Genomic DNA, 20,208 nt, shown 5'->3' with positions numbered 1-20,208 from the left:
TTTCACCTACCCGCAATTACAAACCATAGGACAGAAAATTACATACCAGGCTGAGTTCTATTCTCATCAGCTTCTATCTATTTGCAGCCATCATGGCAGTATTTACCTGCTCATTTGCAACGGCTGATTTTGATTGAATTCTGGGTTTTAACCACCAGACCTTTCTTCTGGTGTCTCACGTGTTCTATACGAGTTGCTATGTTTGCCATTAGTGCAATCTTGTCATTACTATGTTCAATTATGTGTGCCTTTGTCTTTGACTAGATGAACCATCCACAAGAACAGGGAAGGTCCACAGCTTATCTCTGGAGAAACAAATGCCACACTAACACAGATAACAATATTGACTAGGTCCACACCTTTATGTATGATATAGGATTATATTTGGTATATATTTTGAAATATATTTAGAAGGTGCATAGACCTTGATGCAAACTGACTCTTATTTGTGACTCCTAAAATCCAGCAAAACAAATGACAGTAAAGCAAATTGCATAGATTTGTTATTCTCCTCTAATAGAAAGGACAGACAGACCAGAAAGCAGGCAACCCCAAAAAAGATTTGGTCATTATTTCTGAAATGCACAGCCATACATCATATGGCAATGATTCCAAATGCTGTATGCCATCAGCCAGTTCAGATGTTTCAACTGATTTGTGTAATGACTCGTTGGATATTGGACAGAGCACAATGCATGGCAATCACATCCTCTCAACTAAACAGCTTATTCATACGAGTGCACACAGAAAAACATTGAACCTTTAGGACCTGATTAAATGTCCACGATTGCTTATGTTGATAATCTTGGGAGTATAATCGCCAGTGGTTTAGGCCTAATATATGTGAGCATCAATATTTTCCATACATGCAGTAATTGAGTGAAGGATTTGTTTGGCACGGGGAATGGCTGTTGGCAGCCCTCCACACTCATTTGAAGGGAACAGGCTTGTGGATTTTCTTTCCAGATAGAACTGTTTTTCAAATCTATTGCTTTAGAATAAACAAAAGAAGCACTGATGAATCAATCAATGAACCAATAAAAGAATATCAGTCAGAGAACATAGACTATATCTCTGAAACAGAAATTAATTTAAATGCCTTGAGCTAGCAGGCTGACTCAGAATAACCATTATAGTTTGTGTATACATTTAAATTGGCATAAGGTATAGGGTGTCGGGTATAGGGCCTCGAGTGCAGCAAAGGTGCAGCATTATGTCAACAGTACCTGTGTTTGGGTAATCAGAGACTTTTTAAAAACACATCCAGTGCACATGAAAAGGGTGCACAGTGCAGTGCACAGTTTTATGCTATAACTTTTATCCTTCTTTTGGCAAAGACTTCCAACGATAGAAAATAATAGCATCTGACGTCTAGGCGAGATAGGTCACTTTGTAAGAGGTGTGTGAGGATACTCTGGCCACCCAGTGGGCAGTGTGCAGGGGCTCTGTCCATTTTATATGGTTGTCTCAGCGCTGCAGTACTTCATTACTTTCCAGGCAGCTAGATGCACCAGCAACTTGTTTGCACTTTATTTGCTTGTGTGGACTCAGGGAAAAGTGTTTGTGTTTGTGTGTGTGTGTGTGTGTGTTTATTTATTGCCTGGCAGTTAAGGGATTTGTTTATGCAGTGTCTTTGATAGCCTATTTCCCCGTGAGATATGCCTGAATTTGGCCCACGAGACAAAGCACTAACCTCCTACCTTCGGATGAGGGTAAAGAGAGATATTTCCATATCTGCTGGAAGTTTATAGTGGTTGTTTTCCTCTGCTCCAGTTCCAACCCTTAGGGTACGGTGAAGGAGAAACCGTAGATCATAATGTTGCAGGGAGAAATCGTGACATTTTCCTAATGGTCTTACAAGAGAAAGTAGACAGGAGTAGCCATAAACATGCCCAGGCATAAACAAATCTGTATGAATATGAATAAATGACACAAATAAAGTGTATGGGTCAATGCATGTGTGTATGATCAAAACAAAGCATAACTTGATAAAACATGAACTAAAGCACATGTATTATGTGGGAAAAAAATACTTTTCTGAATTGTCCATGGTGTCTCCCAGACTGGCTGATTTTGAAGATTATCAGCCACCCTTTTGTGAGAGCTGCCGCGGTTGAGCTTTTTTTTTTTTTTGATATCTCATGCAAATGCATTCAGCTGTGCTGAGTCAGTCAGACTCGGCTGGAATTAAAGGGCAAGTCATTAGAAATGAAGGAGTTGGAGCCGACGCGGCTGCAAACTTTTTTTTATTCCAACTCAAACACTACCACTTCTCTCAGGCAGCCTCCATGTCATCCTCTCTGTGTTATTGTTTTCCCTCCTCCTCTTCTGGTGTGTAGAGCGTTGCTGCATGTAAATAATTTAGGAAGTGTGGTGGGTGAGGGTGATGTTCAAGGTTTTGTTATGGCTGACTGATGGGCTTCTCTCTGAATGAAAAAAGGTCCTGCTCTATCACTTTGTAGTGATATGTTTCACTGCTTTAACAGAATTTATGAGTGGGTTTGTACCAGGAGGAGACCTTGTGTATCTGATTTGAGCGAATACACACAGAATTCTTGTTAGACATACTGAGTACATGATGTTTAGTTCTTCTTATCCAGTACTGAATGTACAGTACTTCTTTATTTGAATCAGCCAGTGGTGTGTTTGTTGTTTTGCTGAATATTTGCTACTACAATAAATATACACAGACTCTATTCAACACAAATCACAAGACAGAAATCTAATAATGGTCATGTATGCAAAGTGTCAAGTATCGAGATCACATAAATATCGAATTTCTGTTGTGATTGGATTATTTAAATTGTTTTTTTTTTTCTTAGGTGTGTCTCCTTGCAGCTGTCTCTCTATTATCCTATCCTATCATTACCTTTGCTGTCTCTGTGTTACAAGGCTACTAACCAAACATGCATTTCATTGTCTACTGTAGTCATGATTCCCTAAAACTCTTACCACCATTCAAATGATACTCACACATTGGGTGGTGTAAGTATGATGTGGATGAGCAAATGTAGGTGTCTATGCACGATCCTAAATATGTCAAGATGCCGCTATGTCCAGACTCACATTCTGTAGATACCTTGTACACATGGTATTTATGTATTAAGATGCCCTAGTCCACTCTCTGGTTGTTCATATATGTTAGTCCTGCTTATGTAAAGCCTTTAAGTCTATATGATCTATATATTTGCTTTGGACTCTTTCTTCTCTGCATGATATCCTAGTAACAAGAGAGTTCAAGTAGCTCTGGCAGCGACTACAAAACCCAGGATGTTGTATCACCCATGCTAGCATGCTATCCCACAAGGGAGCTCAACATTGCGCTGAATTATTGAGTGGCTTCACTGTTTTATCACAGCTGGACTATGGACAGTGTGGAAGAGCCACCTGGACAAGCTTGAACCTGTCGTCTGGCCCTGGAGGCAACAGTACCATTGGATATGGCTGGTCTTTAAAAAGGTCATCTGCTCATTTTCAGAGTTCACTCTCTGCCTAGCCCGTGTCATATGACAGTCAGTGCTGACTGCTTTTCCAGGTTGAAACAAACACACACACACACACACACAGACACACACACACACACACACACACACACACTTAAGCTGAACTGTGTGACAGGTGTCACCACATACTGTAGCTGGGTTTGCTACCAGTAACCAGTAGTCGAGTATTACTAATCTACAAACAATGGGGCTTAGCGCTTAATGCCCAGGAAATAGAGCTAGCAACAGGAGCTTATAAAGTCTATATCAGTAAGATTTGTTGGTAAGGAGAAAGCAGGAAGTAAGTGGCTAGCATATGGGGATAGAAGTAAGTTGTACAAGGTTGGTATAAATAACAGATGAGAGAAAGGAAAGTCAGAGTTAATTATGTAGAAATATTAGTACCATGGAACATGTTATACTTAAGCTATATGGCATTAGTGACTACTGCTGAACCAGGCGTGGGTGTATCCTTACCAACACCACATGTGTTCCATATTGCCTTTATACACCAGTTCTACACCATCTAATTTAGTTTAAAGACATCAAATTGTATTTTATATCGTCTATAAAAAATAATTCCAATCTCTGTTTTAGTGTCTCCTATTGTCAAGCAATGCAGAATATCACTTGAGAGCCTACAGTAGTTCAGTGAGAGAGACTGTGTACAAAATAATTTGAATAGCCTACTTGCTTGTATATATATCACATACCAAACTGAACATTCACTCCTCTTCCGTTACTCTGAAGTAAGTATTGAGTATTTTCTTTCTAAATAACTTTCTTTCTAAATAACTGTCAAATGTGACGTTATGAAATCACTATCGCGCTGAGTTAATGGAATGTTCACTTCGGACAATTCAATAGCTGTAGCCTAGTTTTATGATGCCGTCCTGAAAGGCAATTAACAAAGGCAATGAGGTCGATAAAAAACAGTTTAGAAATTCAGCCATAACTCCACTCCAGTTGGTTAGATTGGTTGGTTGTATTGTACCCAGGTCAGTGCCCATTGGAAATGTCAAGGATGTGAACAGATACCATTGGAGATTTGCCAGACCATGAATATGGTAAAAAGCAGTAGCCTAACTGTATGTCTGGCAGCTGCCATGGTAGGCTAGCATTAGCAGATACACTTTAGCATAAAGCACCATAACATTTAGTCCCAGCATGGCAGCCTTATCAAAAGTGAAACAGCCGACCACCAGGGGCAGTGTTAGGTGGAACTGGTTTGGTTTTCCCCCCGGGCAGCAGGGCAGCAATAATTTCACATTATTTCACACAATATCAGCCTTGTTTCCTTCGGTAACCAAACCATTTTCTTAGGTCAAATGGGTCTCATCTACCATGGCATATGATAACTGCTGGGCTTAGACCTGGAGTCAGCCTGATTCTTATTCTGAGTCTTAGGATGGAAACTTGTGTAAATCCATGTTGTACTGTCCCTATAGTCTTCTTGGGTGCTGCCTCTGTTGGGAAGAAATTAGTTTTTACTAATGTTAGTTTAATTTACAATGCTTCTGTGTTGTGGTGAAATGTTGTGCTGTGGTCAGATATTGTTCAGTGGCTAGGGTTGTTCTTCTGCAACATTATGGTGTGTGCCACCGCACTTTAACAGGCAGGCATGGGCAGAGATTGACATGTTACAGCCAAGGACAGAAATAAAATTAGACACACACATCTTTCTTGCCTTAGTCTATTTGGAAATGTGTCTGTTGACTTTAGTCATAGTCATAGCCAAACATCCTTTACTGATTATGCAAATTCTACATATGCTTTCATATCCCTTACCGAGATATACAGTATCAATCGAATACATTACATTCTAGTATATTATATATTTCTAACAAAAACAATGTCAACATTTTCAATGATATTTAGCATACTGTAAAGTTCTGTTCAAGGTGGGATATAAATTATGGAATAATTATTATGATTAGTGTCAGGTCTTTGTTCTTTGATGACCACCATTGCCACAATAACTACTTTCAGGGTATCCACAAGCTTAATGACATTAATACAAGCAAATGCATTAATGCGTAATGATAATTTTATGCAAGTTCACTACCATCTGTGTCTTTTACTTTAAAAAGCCATTGTAAACCATGCACTTTCTTACTTGGTGTAGATAGATAGATAGATAGACAGATATATAGATAGATAGATAGATAGATAGATAGATAGATAGATAGATACTTTATTGATCCCCAAGGGGAAATTCAAGTGTGTAAACACACTGAAAAATATTTATCAGCCGTCATAAATACCAATACCGATATATCGGCAAAAAGCTAATATCTCTATGATAAGCTAATATCTCTATGCTAAGCTACTTATCGGTCTGGCTCTATACAGTATGCAACACAGTAGTTGGAATGCATGCCAGTCTACATGCTGTAAATCCAGTCTGTAAGTCCAGTCACTTTTGCTACAGTGGTTCATGCAAGACTTAAAAAGCTGCTTCACACAATTAAAATTGTGCATTTTGATTAATTAATTGATTGACTGACAAGAGTAGACCAAATAATAACACATCCTCTAATACAGCCATATGGATTTTTGAGTAAAATCTAATTCTGTTGTGCTTGATTATGAGCATGTGGTGTTTTGTTTTTAATTAGCACAGGGTGGATGTGTGTGATAGCGGAGGCAGTGGCAGGGGGATTTGTCTGATTAGGATAATAAGTGTTCTAAATTACATTTTGGTGCAGTGTGTCCGACAGGTGTAGTGGCAAGATAGGGGAGGGGAAGGTGCTGTTGGCCACTGCAGCTGTGTTTACTGTCTTTGTGTGGAACAAAGGGCCCTGTCATATCCACCATGATTGATGCCTCCACCAGAGAATAGTTAGGAGCGTATTTACATGAATCCCTCACGGGGGGTGAGTTGGTGAGTTGCCTACATGGAGCATGCACACACACACACACACACACACACACACACACACACACACACACACACATTTTCTCTCCCTCTCTCTCTTTTTCTGACGCACACACACAGACACAGACACACACACACACACACATTTTTTCTCTCTCTCTCTCTCTCACACACACACACACACACACACACACACAGTGCCATGTTCATACAACACCCCCCCCTCGTCCTGCCTCCTATTAGCCGTTACTTTCACAGGTCTCGATCAGCACTCTCACACCAGCACACATCTTGCTAAAAACACTACCAACGCCGTAATAACCTTTCTGTCTATCCTCTGTGTGATTAGACCAGTGTGCTATTGCACCCCCTGCGATTCCCTCTGCTGTAAGACTTGCCGTCCGCTTCCATCAGCATTCCCCTGAAAATCCCTCACACCATTTGACCCGCTCTATTCACCCTGCCTTTATTTTACGTATGCATTTTTTAGCACATCACATCAACAAAAAGATAGGAGGCCCTGAATGTGTTAGCAAAGAAATTCCACCCGTGCATACAAAGGATGTTTAAGTTCATGCATGGCAAAATAACGTTATCACACCAGCATGCTGATTATGCATAGAGAGCCAGGTAAAACAAATAGGCTTTCCTGAGTATTCATATGAGTGTTTGGGATCACAGCAGGCCTCCCTGCACACATCAACCAGACACAAAAAGAGAGAGAGAGAGAGAGAGAGAGAGCAAGAGAGAGAGAGAAATGTTGAAAGGGCTAATATAGCTTTGTGTTGATTTGAAAACCAATGAGGGAGAGGAGCCTCTCAGGCTGAAGGGTTCAGAGACTCATTTCACCCCCTCCTCCTTCCTCGAGTGCTATACACCCACAGTGCCCCCTCCCCCCACATCTGATCTATTCCTCATACATTTTAAACGGCTGACAAATGAGAGAGGGGGGGGGGCGATATTGCTGTCATGTTGACATGCAAAAAATCAAGTGTGCGTACACATTGCACCGAAAAGAAAACCTGCTCGCACAAAGCAAACAATGGCAAATTCAAGTTCAGTGCGTGGATACAGTGTGCCTTTTGACTAGGCCAGGGTGAAAACACATTAACGAGATCTCGACTCTCGATCTCGCCACCTCTTTTTAAACAGTGGTAAATCCCGACTATAAAGGGGCATTCATTCCGATTTAATGGTTGCCAACCCGCAGAGGAAATGTGATTCATACGGTATGGTGCACAGTTAAAACAGAACATTCCCTCTCTTCCTCGCTGTAACATGCTGGCCCAGGCCAGTTTCCCATGCCTATAATTAGATGGAGCATCGGAGAGCCCATGAGCCCAAGGTAAATCAATGTCTCAATGTGCACTGTGCAACGACACGGCTTGAAAAAAAATGGGTCGAGGATTATTAAAAACTACATGTATGCAGGCCGCTCACCAAGCAGCTCATCTGAAGTAGGTTTAGAAACTTCTATAAAGATCCATCACAAATAAAATGGAGTGTGTTTGTATTTTTTTTTTTTTTTTGTGGATGCGTTTTGACCTTTCAGTCGTGTGATTGGACAGAGGCTCTGTCAGTCATGTTTTAAGCCCTCCCTCTTTGAGGCAGGCAACGATTTCCCTTGAGGCCAGAGCAGGATGTTAATCAGTGTAACTACTGACAGACAGATTATTTGGAGGGAAGCATTGTGTGCACATCTGGGTTTGCCACAAACTCAAATATTGATGTGTACACTTATATGCAGCTATTCAAAGCAGGCTTCCACATTTCCTCCACTCTGTTCACTAGTGAATGGGACAAAACAAGATGAGAACAATATGAGCATGAGTGACACTATTGTCACACTATATAATATTCATGTAGTATAATATAAATCAAGTTATCATGCAATGGTATGGCTTATACCATTCTAGAAAGTATGCTTAATGGCAGTTCTTGGAAAAATGATACAGGGTGATATTGTAACATCCTCATTAGGGTATACCTATCATATATGTCTACATTTTGTATAATATGACAAATACTAATTTCAAATCATCATACAACGTTAAAGTAATGTATACAGTAAAAAGGAAGCTAAATAGCAGTTGAAACGAAAATGGTACAGGGTATCATTGGAACACACCCGTTAGAACATGACATGCTATAGGTTGATGTGCTTGTTCAAAATTAACCTGAACCTGACCCGGTGCTTGTGTAGAGACAGTTTGGAGGCGGATGTTGAATTAGAGGTAAAGTCCCGTCTCAGGAGAGGAATTTGCTCTGTTTAAACAATACTGTGGCTAAACGTGTGAGGTGTGCCTGGGCCGCACTCATCAGCCGGCTAAGGGTGCAGTTTATGGAGAATAAAAATACTTTAATTGCCGCTTTCTCCTTGACTTCAACCCCCCTCCGTCTCTGGAGTAATCAATATGCATTAAATCTCATCTCATTTTATGAATATTAGTGGAGCAGTGAAAGGGCTGAGGAACAAAAAGACACCTAGCACACAGCCTTCATGATTGTTGTGATTAAAATTGTGTGTGGGGGGAGGGGGGGAGTTTTTTTTTTAATTGGAATGTTATCCTTTTTTTTTTTGTTCCCCTTCACTGCCAAGATGACTTATGTTTGACAGATAAATAGTGACTTCATATGCACTGATTAAAACATAACAAGTTTCCCTGACACATTTTTCTGTGAGTCATCACAAGCTTAAAGTATCCTCCATAAATTAACCATCACAGATGGCCTTGCCAATTTTCTTTCTTCTTTATGGACATGAATACTGTATGAGCAGGTCCTTCTCCTACTCCTGGAGCACAGGGAGGAAGAATGAATCAGTGATTAAAAGAAGAATAATGGAATTGTAATAGAAATTAGGTTTTGGACACTCATAATCTGCCCGGGCTTCTTTGTTCAAATACAAGTGCTCGGGGCTTCAATTTCCATTTTGAATAATGAGACAGTAAAATTGAAGTGCGGGGCAGAAGGGCTGAGAGTGAGGCAGTCACATGGCCATCTGAGCCGCCACCTCACTCCGGCCTTGTTTTGGGGAATATTAAATATTCATCTCATATTTCTCACCCCGGCACAATCAGAGCCCATTTCAGACGCCGCGCCAGGTGACACTGCGTTATCGCCGCCAAAGTGGCAGTTGATGTTTGTTATTATCGTTATTATTAGGAAACCCATTTGCTGCTGTCTGTCCATTCTCACTCTCTTCCTGTGTATGTGTGTGTGTGTGTGTGTGTGTGTGTGTGTGATAGGCGTGCCACCTTGGGTTCAGATAACCCCAAAAAACATGAGCAATCTGTATTCACTCACATGTTGTGGCATGCTGCTCTTCCTGCTGCTCCCCTGCTTTGTGTGTGTGTGTGTGTGTGTGTGTGTGTGTGTGTGTGCGTGTATGTATGTATATGTGTGTGTGTGTGTTGTCTCTAGTTTGCATTTGCATCCCCTTCCTTCATGTGTGAGGCATCAGTCATTTTATATGATCTTACACCAAGGTCTCTTGTTAGAGGGGGGAGCTTATGTTCTCTGCGGGGGGGATGGGTGGAGATACAGTGATCTGATAATAACAATAGGGTGGAATAAGTCAGTGGCGTAGTCAGCTCCAGACACCAGAGAGACTTCTGGAAGACAGGCAGAAAGAGAGGGAAGGAAAAAGAAATAAAAGAAATAGAGTATTTGGGGTTTCATGACAGGCAAAGGTGCTCAGTAACTGAGTCACTCTCTGATAACTGAGTTATTTATTAATGACTGAGTGTTTAAGAAATCTAAATCGAACATGATGATTGATCATCTACCTTGGGATATTGATCTTTACATATCTTTATATGAAATAATTCACTTTGTAGCTACAGTTTATTAATTTGGGGCAAATATTGATTGTTGACATATGACTACACATTCGCTGATTAAATATTAAATCATTATTGAGTCAGTATGTTTGTCTCACAATAAACAACAATAAATGCCTCTCACATTTGAATACAGGCTAATTTAACCACATTGATTGACCTAGTGCATAAACTGATTTTTTTTTAAATATTGTGCTACCATTTTGCAATATGATGGATAAAGTGAGACAGGAGTATATGAGTTCCACCTCCCCTCTGTCATGCACACACATACTCAATAGGGTACTGTCGGTTTTTTATCCACCAAACAGTAATATATAAGGGATAATGGCCGCCGAGGTGTCCCAAGACCATCCCACTTATCCTCGGTTGCCACTATGTATACAAGCAATAGTCATGCCTTTATAGCACGCAAAGGAAACAAGCAGTTCAGTTTAAAGGTACCCTTTGCAAGATCTTTACTTTAATATAACAGTTTCAAAGTCATTTTGATGGTAAACAAACTCGTAGTAGAGCGAATCATGCTGCTAGCAAAGCAGGAGGGGCCCAGCAATGCAACCAGCAATGCAACTTCGGAGTCGCCTACCCGAATCCACGTCGCTAGAATCACAAATTGCTTTACGGCATGACGTCACACACATCAACAAGATATAAGAAGCAGCTAGCACGCTAGCACGCTAGCACGGTATTTCAGATGTGAATGATAGGAGAGGTGGGTGGTGAAGGGAACGAAGAAAGCGATTTCGGAAGAGACGAGGAAGAGGAAAAGAGAAAGCCAACCTCGGTCAGGCTTTCAGTCATTAAATACAAATACTCCACGACTCTGGGGGGAGCTTGTTAACAAAATGTATGCAAAACTGCAAAGTATACCTTTAATAGAAGCCAACTTGTTCAGTTTGTTGTACTGCTTTCTTTGGTCCTGAGTCCTGACAGTGATAAAGGTAAAAAGTATCTTTGATAACAGTGCTAAAGTATCTTTGATAACAGTGGGTAGTTGGCTTGCTTACAGTTGATTCCATTGTTGCGAAGTCTGATTCCTAGTTCAACCGACGTTTACTATGGTTGTTGTTGTTACCATTCAAAATAGCATTAATATGGAATGGTGATTAAACTTTTTTTTTTACCAGATCTACTTCATAGGTGTCCCTATATACAAAATGAATAGCCACCCCACCAGCCAACAAGAAAAGAGAATTTCATGCCTCCAATGGATAATGAGTACTTAAATTGTATAATGTTAATGTTTACAGCATTTTTATATCTAGTACATACAGTTAGTCAATGAGGTATGTGGGCCTGTGTAGTTTTTTTTTTTTTTTTGCGGATACATTGATTTGACGTTTTCCATTGGCTGCTATGACAGTGCTTTTGGTGCATTGTGAGTTGGGGCTTTGGCCATTGGCTTGATGGACAGTGGTGCTGAAACACTGGCAGGCGGGATAGCTTGACCTGCAGCGTGTAAGGGCCGGCGTGTGTATGCGGAGGAGAGCTTATGAGGGAGCAGCAGGATTCCACTCCCCCATCTCTGACACCCCGTTCCACATCCACGTCAATCTCAGCGCTCTGAAGGACAGCAGTGAGATGGGCTGCTGTTGCCGCTGCTACTCATTCCAGCACAGCTACAAATGGTCTGCTGGCCGACACGATGTGCGGACGCAGGTTCCTGCCTGGGCTCGGTTAGAGAGAAGTTGGCTCGTGTCACTATCTGTTACTGTTCATGAGAGAGTGTCAGCACAAGAGTTAAAGGCAGGTGTGTGCCGTGTCGCTCCCTGAGGAGATTTGCTAAAAGAAGAACCTCAACAAAGCCCACAGGATAAGGGGTTAAGGGGCTACCTTTGAGTGGTTTTCATTTTGCTTTGAGAGGCTATGTTTGAGTGGTATTCATTTTGCTTTGATGTGAAAACACATGAAACAAGCTATTACACTTCATTGATATTCACTGTGTATTCACATACTACATGTGGTTGAGGCACAACAGTATTTCAATGTAATATTTAGTATTCAACAGTATTTCAATATCCACAATAGTGGGTGAAAATAATAAGTATAGGTTATAAGCTCTAATGCTCAGAATTAGAGTCACATTGCTGGACTGTATATGATATATGCACATAATTGCTTATACCATATCATTACACACTGGGCCCCCTATTTTCCATCCTGGCGCATGGCGGAAAACCCGTTTTCCACCTGGCACTAACTATTTTGCTATTTTACACGTCTTTAATTTTACACGTTTTTAAACAATACGTCAGGAGGTGTGGCGATGAACAACCTAGAGAGTGGTCCGGCGCGTTGTCTAAAAATCGCTATCGTACACAACCTGAAATGCATTGCGCCACTGACCAAGAGAAACCAGGGGCCCGTTGCACAAAACTAGGATAAGGGATTAAGCCGGGATATCTTGGTTATCCTGGCTCAATTTATCCGTGATCCAGTTGCACAAAAGCGGGATAGGGGGCAGCAGGATATGTTATGGTATAAGTTACCATGGCGATTTATTTTGTGGTGCTAGCCTGCTCCAGACCAGGCTAAGTTCCAGGATCTATTTAATCTCATCCCTTATCTCAGTCAGCAGTCACCACAAACGGAAACCAATAATTTTTCCATTTACACATTGTTATCACATATACCTAGACCCACTGTCATTATTTAAACGTTTGTGATCATTAAATAACTTTTACATACTCGCCGACCTGCATATGCGACAATGTGACGTCACGGGAGTGCCCAACCATTTCACGCGTGGTGGTCGCGGAACTAGTTGCAATATTCTCCTTAACAGAGGTGTTGCTGTTTGTTACTTCACACCGTAGAAGAAGCAACGAAGCCCCTCTAGTTGCCATGGTGAATCAGTGAATCTGTGATCGGTGGCGGGGTCTATTTGAGGGAGCCGTGAGCGCGCACTTATCCAGGATAGGTTTCACCTGGCTTGATAAATCCGTGTCTGCTCATCCTGGCTTGCTCTTTGTGCAACCAATTAAGCCTGTACGGTCGTGTTTTAGATTCATTGAGCGCAGCTCATCCCGGATGTCTTAATTCTGCTTTTGTGCAATAGGCCCCTTGTCAGAAGTCTATGGTGAGTTGTTTATATGTTATTTTAGGAGCACATTGTCAACGGTTATACTATGCTAGGTTTTATTAAAGTATGGTTTAATGGAATGACTGTTCTATACACAAACAGACTCCTTCAAATGCGCCGCTGACTCAAAATACCGATGCATTCTTTGACGTCGCGCTTCGCGATGTTAAAGGGAATGACAGATGTCATTCTCATTGGTTTAAATGATGTTACAGCCCAAACACACCCATGACTTGTTACACCATCCACCCGACGTTTGATAACAAGAACACTCCCAATCCTACTAAATTTGATTAAGCTTTTGACTAGTGACCATGCGCTTTAGACTGTCATAATAAGTCCCTCGGTCTATATATCCACGAATTCATAGTCGGAATAATTTATTCACCGGGACAATGGTTTCCTCTTTTTTCATGATGCCCAGCTTTGCTAGAATAGAATATAAATAAAAGTAATTGAATAAAAACATAGACTATTTGTTTTCAGGAACACAATGTGCAAAAGCCATTACTAAATCTGAAAAGGAACACATAGGTAATTCAGCCATAAATAGTACAAATCAAAGGTCTCTGTGCCATTGTCTCCTTTCCAGCCCATGCATCAATAGAATAGATCTTTAATCCATGTGTACCTCAGAGAACAAGGCAAAATGAACCCATTTCATGCTTGTATAACCAGTCTCATTAGTGCAATTAGGGGCCCTCTTCTGGCTAAAATAACCATTGGACTCTTTTTACAATAACACACTAAAATGCCATGCAAATATGAAGGCCGCCGAGAGAGAGCGAGATGGAGAGAGCGAGATGGAGAGAGAGAGAGAGAGAGAGAGGGAGAGAGAGAGAGATGGAGAGGAGGGTGGAGATGGAGATGGGGAGAGCAGAACCGCAGTCTTGAGTGCAGCCACACGGCTTTGATGCCACTGGCATGGCATGATACAAGTTGTGTTCTTTGGCACACAGACACCACCAGCTTTTATAAAAATTCCCCCCTCTGAAAATGTTTTGTTAATCACAACCTCGAAAAAACCCAAGCCCGTCTATTTACTTTGCCTCTGGCTTTGAAATACAGTGAACTTTTGTGGCTTTTTCTTTGTTGTGTAAACACGCCTAATACGTCAAGTTTGCTTTGATTAGAAAAGTGAATCATTGTCAGCACTTGAGTTATGAGAAGAGAGAGTGCAGGAGAAAGTGAAAGAGAGAGAGAGAGAATGGACAGTGAGGGTGTCCATTTTGAAAAAGAAAAACAAAAAAAATGTGTCTAAAAGAGTGGATATAGTCTGTGAGTCTGCACACACAGTCCTGAGAGAAACTTAGTGTATCAAATAACCTGCTCTCACTCTCCTTGGCTGGAATCCAGGTGTGTGAGGTATGCTATGCTCAGTGGCCCAGGCTGTTGCCAAGCAGACCTACTTTAACAAGACATGCAGCTAAACCTTGGAAGCCCGAGCAGAGTATACATTGCATTTATTCAAATCTGCCGTTTCTGAGTTAAAGGGGTTGATTAGGTAAACAGTTGTGACCTTTATGAAATTGCAATTAGGGATTTTCAAAAATACCTTTGTGTACTGTGTGATCTTATGTACTGCTCATAAAATCATGTAGACGCAACGTTTTTTATGTGAGATGGTCACACCCCTCAATAGCAATATAATAACAGATATGACAAAACAGTAATGTTGTTTTAACAGCTGTTTTATGTCCAGATAACAGATTCTGCATTCTGTGTGGCATATGTGAGATGGCCATCTGAGCTAACACTGGTGCACAGTGCATAATCTCAGAGATCGAGACGCACGATTGATAAGCAAGGAAAAGCTGTGTGGATGTTGACAGTGGAAAAACATTCCTCCCTCCTCCACAGCCCATTCCCCCCCAACCCCCCCCGTCCCCTTGTTTTTTCCCCCGCCCACTTCCATTCCCCTATGGTTAATTGAACAGAATAGTTCAGTGGCACAATTAATTGTGATGTGGGGAGATGATGTATGACTCTGACACAGTATTGTGTGCAATAACAAGAGAGATTTATTCACAAGCTGGCAGCAGACCCCCCTTTCCCGACTAAATTAATATACTTTTTCAGATTCAAATTATGAAAGAAAATAGGGAGGAAATTGTGTCAGATACACACACACACACAGAGGGAATCAATGTTGCTCTGGTAGGGTAAATTGCAAATGTAAAACGGCATGAATGAATCATACTAATGGCACGGCTGACACCTGGACTCAATATTGCGATTTCAAACCCTCCAAAGATTGATTATATAACCTACACTTTATTTACTCTGCGGAAAAGGATGGGAATGCGTTGCCCTGCAGTGTGCTGGAGCAGCATAGAGCCGGTGCAGAGGAAATAAGAAAATAAAACAAGCACATTTGTTGAGTTAATGTGCAGTATCTGAGAATAGGGTGAAGACAAAGGAGAACATGGTGTGTGTGTGTGTGTGTGTGTGTGTGTGTGTGTGTGTGTGTGTGTGTGTGTGTGTGTGTTTGTGTGTGTGTGTGTGTCTCTGTCTGTGTGTGTGTGTGTATGCGTGTGTTTATGTGTGTGTGTGTGTGTGTGTGTGTGTGACTTAGTAACACTTTATTTGTCCCAGAAGGGCAATTATTTTGCAGAGGTAGCATGCAAGGTTACACACACACACACATAAACACACACACACACACACATGCTTCCACAAGATAAGTCAAAACACAGAATTAAAATAAGTCGAAGCACAGAATTAAAAATAATAAATAGAAAGAGAAGTGTATGGGGCAGAGGGTTATCTCCGTGTCCTAGAGTTCAGTAACTGAACAGCAGATGGTATGAAGGAGTGTTTGTATCTGTTGGTTCGGGCTAATGGATATTTAAGACGGGACCCAGAGGGTAAGATCAGAGGGTGTGTGTGTGTGTGTGTGTGTGTGTTTTCTCAACTGTGTGAATAATGTACCAAGTCTTTCTAAAGCTCCCTAAAGACACAAGGCTCCTCTTTTAAGTTTGCTCAACAGTGAAACAGGTGTGAAGTGGAAGTGTTTGCACACTGAGAGATCAGGTCCGGTAACTTTTCACAAAGCCCGGATCTGCCATTAGCACATGTAATTTATGTTAACAGAAAGCTGATTGATGCTTGTCTGCAGTGTGCAATAATCATTATGATCACAAGCACACCTGGGGTGACGGCATTGTGGAATGAGAGGCTAAGAGAGAGACATAGAGACAGAGGAAGAGAGAAGGAGAGAGTGAGAGAGAGAGAGAGAGAGAGAGAAAGAGGTGGATAAAGCAGGTGTTGCTCAGGCGTCATTGAAACAGGCGAGAAGCGATGCATTATCCCCACATTGTGTGTGTGTAGGCGAGTGGAGCGCGTGGCACCGCACGTGAATGGTGACACTTGTGAGAAACAGTTTCGCCAGAACACCAATTCTGTGGCTGACACTTCAGCGTAAATGCTTTCAATTTGAGAGGGGAACATAAGGCATAACTAAGCAGCGCATAATAAAATCCAAGCTCGTGAGGAACACAAATGTGTTGATTGCTCGACAGAATAATGAAGCACTTTTTCCTTTTTTGCTTTTCATCTGTGTGTGATCTCAAATTACTTTCCTCCCCCCGCGGATGTCACTCAATCCTTAACTGCTAACAGCACCTTGCCCAGGAGTGTGTCTGCTTCATTCAGAACCAGCGCAGGATCTCTGCCAGTTTCTGTCATTGTTGCACAAATGAAACAAATCTCCTCTGTTCTGAAAATGAGCTGGACATGGAAAGGATGATGTTACCTCCTCTAGAAAATAAAAAAAAATAGCCCTTGGTCCAAACTCAGCCTCAGCCTCAGCTTGTGTGAAACTGGTTCTTCTGTTTTAAGCAGCAGCCCTGGCTGGGCTTTACCCAGAGATGGGGACACAAGGTTCCAAAAATTCAATCTAGCAAGTGGGAGGAGTTAAAAAAACTGCCCAGAACCCCCACCACCACCCGACACACACACACACACACACACACACACACACACACACACACATCTAATGTATCAGTAATGTTTCAGTGAACTCCGAGGAGATTATGTCACTCTAATGCAACAGTAGAGAGCCATTTATGAAAACAGTTAACCACAGTTGGCTGCAGGGATTTGCTCACAAAGCAGTCCAAACCCCTCAGCCACGAGTAAACAGATGTGAAATGGAATTCCAAATGAGTACCTGTCAGCACTATTTGCCCCTAAAATTATACTGCACTTCTGTTGATTGAAAAAGTGATTAGCGGGCATCTGTAAAATACTAATTATAGAACAATACCGTACATCTAGAAGCCATGACCGTAGCTTGGAAAGTGGTTGCACACTTGTATGGGAGGGAAATATATATGTGCTGTATTACATACATGTATAAGGCCAGGAAGAGGTGCTGATGTTTGACTCCATCTGTTCCCAATGCATAAAACATCAGTCACAGTGTTGCATCCAATCCTACAGTGTGCGACATGACAAGCATGATAGAAACTCCAGTTCGCTTTTGAAACCTTGGAAGATGAAATGCCGAGCTCCAGTCCTTGGCCCTAACAATACAACTGCAGGAGCTTTTGAAAGCAGGTGGTGTTGTTGTTTTGCCAAAAAAGAAAAAGAAAAAAGAAAAGATGTTTTTTAGAGTTTTACAGATTGCTTGTTGGTGCTGCATGCATACTGTACCATGCGTGGTGTTCTGGAATGATAGCTCTGTGTCCTGCTGGGGAAAAAACAAGTGGGAAACGTCTGTGCCGTCAGCAACTCTTATGAAAATCACTAACCAAGCAGAGTTTCATCAGCAAAGGTCAAAATTGCATGTGTGTGCGTGTGTGTGTATGTGTGTGTGTGTATGTGTGTCCGTGTGTGTGCGCGTGTGTGTGTGTGTGTGTATGTGTGTATGTGTGTGCGTGTGTGTGTGTGTGTGTGTGTGTGTGTGTGTGTGTGTGTGTGTATGTGTGTGTGTGTGTGTGTGTTTACTATACAGTTGGCCATTTTTACCTGCCCATAATCAGTGTACACTGTGTTTGTATGTGTGAGTGCATTTCTGAAATATGTTACATTTTAAACAGCTGATGTTCAAAAAGGCAAGTAAACTAAATAATTCAGTCATATGCACATGAAATGATAATATGCAATCTAGCCTTTTCTCATGATTCAAGACTCTAGTGACCCCAAAATAGGCATTTCCTGTCCCAATGTACAATCCTGTGTTTTGATGCAGCGTGTGCTGGTGGGGACTGCTCATCTAGTCTCCCTGTCATTTGCACGCCACTATCAGAGCGTATCAGATCTTCTCCGGTCGGAGCGCATCATTATGAGGTGACGCGATCCCCTGCTTTTAATCAAGCCCTGGTGAAACCACAGATGAGATGGTGTCAGTGTCACATCCTGCTGGTCCAAACACCCTCACCCCCTCATCCACACCCCTGTCCCTACCTCCATCTAAAAGCCTCCACCCAACCCCATCCTACCACAGCCCCTGTGTCCTGTCTCAAGCTTGCTCACCTCCCCGTTCATTTGGCAGGGGAGTTCAGAGCTGGGGACGGGTGCCATTTTGAACAGAGTTTTATTGGAGATTAATGAGCTGATGCTTTGTGCAGCTCTTACTTATCCCCTGGCTGAGAGACCGCGCAGCCAATCACGCACACAAAAGCCGCTGCAAAGGCGACAGCCGGCCTCCATTGAAGTGCTACTCATCGGCTGGACTTTCAATTTCCCTCTGCCACAGATTACGGTAATTGTGAATCAAGCTGAATAATAAACTTTACCATGTTTTCACAAGGTTGTGAGGCATATCAATTAACACGCAGGATACACTGAATGGATGACAGAGTTTAATTAGCTCTGATTGTTTGCCAGAGAAATGCCATTAGAAGGATTTTTTATATGTGTTGATGGATCATGTTTTTCTCCAAATGGAATGTGAGAATTTGCCTTCTCGTTATTAATAAAAAAAACACAAAATGACACATTGATACTGCATAAAGCATTCTGAATCTGAGGAGTAGTGTACATGGAACATGCTTCATTTATGCAATTGTCTGCTTTCCTCATTCCATTCACACTTTGTCCTTCATCTTGCAAAGGAAGACGGGGGGGGGGGGGGAGAGAAAAAACGCGATAATCATCTTATCTTGGCAGTGCACAGCTAGCCTTTCATCAGGACTTTTGAGACCAGAGGAAATGGTTTAGCAGTGAAATGGTATTTCAGTCATGGTTGGGAAAAGAAACAGATGAGTGAAAAGAGTGACAAAATATGAAAGAGAGTCAGATAGAGGGAGGGAGCGAGTGAGTGAAGAAGGGAAAGATAAAGTGAGAGTGAGACAGCATAGATACACTCCCTAGCTCTGTGCGCCCTAGCCAAACAGAACCAGTGCCCATGATGAATTTCACAGGGCGCCCCAGACCCCTTACACACTCACTGTGCACATGTACCATACTGTACAACCACCAACTCCTCTCTCTACTGCTGTGTTATTAGCATAGCCCTGACGTGTCCCTGGTGAAAGCACACTCACATGTACAGTGGACTCCCATCCATCCTCACATATATACACACACGCACACGCACGCACACAGTCACATGTAGAGCACATCTATGCATGCACACGTTCATTCACTCAGTCATGCTTGCTCACGTTCACATGTGTACTGTTTAACATATGCATGCACAGACATATGCAGACACACACACACACACACACACACAAACTTGGCCGAGTGAGTATAGACGTTTGGCCATAATCTATCCCTGGCTTCCGGCCTTGTTTTTAAGCAGCCGCTGCTGAGGTTTGGAGTTTGGAGCCATGGCGATGAGAGCTGGGAGAGATATGGATGAGGGGCGATGGCGGTGATGATAAGGTAATGATGCCATTGATTAGGGGCATAATTGGCAAGGGGAGCCGAAACTGGTGCTAATATAAACACTGCTCGCTTGTAATTTCATGCATG

The sequence above is a fragment of the Alosa pseudoharengus genome, unplaced genomic scaffold, assembly GCF_046254945.1.
Source record: "Alosa pseudoharengus isolate Yale_2024_CS ecotype anadromous, Long Island Sound unplaced genomic scaffold, YU_APseudo_1.1 YU_APseudo_1.1_scf_16, whole genome shotgun sequence".
NCBI lineage: Eukaryota > Metazoa > Chordata > Actinopteri > Clupeiformes > Clupeidae > Alosa > Alosa pseudoharengus.
The sequence above is the reverse complement of the archived record's forward strand: the minus strand, read 5'-3'. Positions refer to the sequence as shown.